The sequence below is a fragment of the Lactuca serriola genome, chromosome 4, assembly GCF_051521515.1.
Source record: "Lactuca serriola cultivar US96UC23 chromosome 4, Lser_US96UC23_V15, whole genome shotgun sequence".
NCBI lineage: Eukaryota > Viridiplantae > Streptophyta > Magnoliopsida > Asterales > Asteraceae > Lactuca > Lactuca serriola.
Genome location: NC_136411.1, coordinates 296669808 through 296671520, shown reverse-complemented (window position 1 = coordinate 296671520; position 1713 = coordinate 296669808).

Below are 1713 nucleotides of genomic sequence, written 5' to 3'. Positions count from 1 at the left end.
CTCCCAAAAGATGTCTGGTTTAGACATTTATGATCTTCCCAAATCTCTTGAAACAAGCTTTCCTAAATGAAGATGATGTCCCTTGGAAATCATACTTCTTTCACCTCCTTCAATTATTCTCCGTAACCCACAAGTTTAAGGTCACTCAAGTCCTATTGGCAAGGCAAGGTCTAGGTGTGATCACATCTTGGAGATGTAGTCACATATTGACAAGCCGGGAGAGTTGGGTGTCAAAGTCCTGAGAAAGTTGGTGGTTCAATCACTTTTTAAGTCACATAGTGAGTTCCTTTGGGAAACCTATGAAACAGACTATAACAAGACCCTTAATGATCTTATCTATTTGTTAAGATCAACTTCCTTAAAACTTGATGGACATTGACAACAGTGACACAGGAAATCCAGGAAAGCATTCTCTTCCCAATGGAAAGGGATCGGCCATAGTCAACTCGGTTGACCAAATGGTAAAGAGAAAAGCTAAGTCTGTGATAGTCCCTTGTACCATTATCAAAGGGTCCATATGTTTATATTGCCAAAGGAAGGGGCATTGGTTGCGAAGCTGCCAATTTACCTAAGGATGTTAAAGTCAATAAGTTTGACTCTACTTCAGGTAAATTCCTCTATCTAACTCTGCTAAGTTTCTATTCTGAGATTCTTGATACATGATGTGACTAGGTCACATGGTGATGTTTTAAGAATCAAAGAAAAGTAAAGGAACTTAAAGAAAGAATATGCTGAATCTGATCGCGTAGATGGATTTCTATCGCATAGTTTGAAGATCGGATTCTTGAGCTACTTCTTAGGAGTTATGAGATATTGCTTAGGAATAGATAACAACAAGTTTTCATGTGGATTGTAAGGATAAGTTTTTCCGCAAAGTTTTAAAATAAAAGAAAAATTTTTGATTTTATTTATTTTAAAATATCCTTACAATGCCATTTGAGGAAAAATTGTTGCTTATATGATTCCATTAATAGTGGAGATATGAAATTAATTCTTTTATTTGTGGTAATGTCTAAATTTACCAAATAAGGAAAGATTCTCATCACCCAAGTTTCAATTGGACCGGAACTTGGAATCATGCAAGTTGTATAACATGATGAATGAGAACTTTCAAGTATTGGAAAATTAAGACTAATTACTTATTCACATGGATGTGTGAGTCAAGTAATGGACTAAGGGATCGAGTACATAGTCTTGTGCACTGGTCAAGTCCACCACAAAAGATCGATAAGATTATTTGTCATAATTTACTAAAGCTTAGTAAATATGGTTATACTTACAGGCTAAAGTGTAATTCTGAGACATTGGAAAAGTTTCAATGTATGGCAGAGCGAATAAGAAGAATCAAATTAGGTAGAAGGATAAAAGTTTCTCAAATCTGAAAAGATAGGAGAGAGTACTTTCGTATCAGTTTTGTGATCATCTTAATGATTTAGAGACCTTATCACAATTCATCCTCTAAGAGCCTTCTTATAGATAAGAAGAGGAACTTGAATTGTTGAAGTGGTTAAATCAAGAAGATGATTCATACTTCGTTCTAAAAACAATTCTTAGAGTTATACTCTAAGATTGTAACTTGAGTGACATGTCTTAAAGAAGGTTTAAAACTCTTGTACAATTGTGTGAAGTGTTTGTCTTGATTAGAATCCACACTATCTCTTGGATGTTTGACAAGGGCGTCTTATATGTCAAGAGGATAGTGGGAGTCTTAAA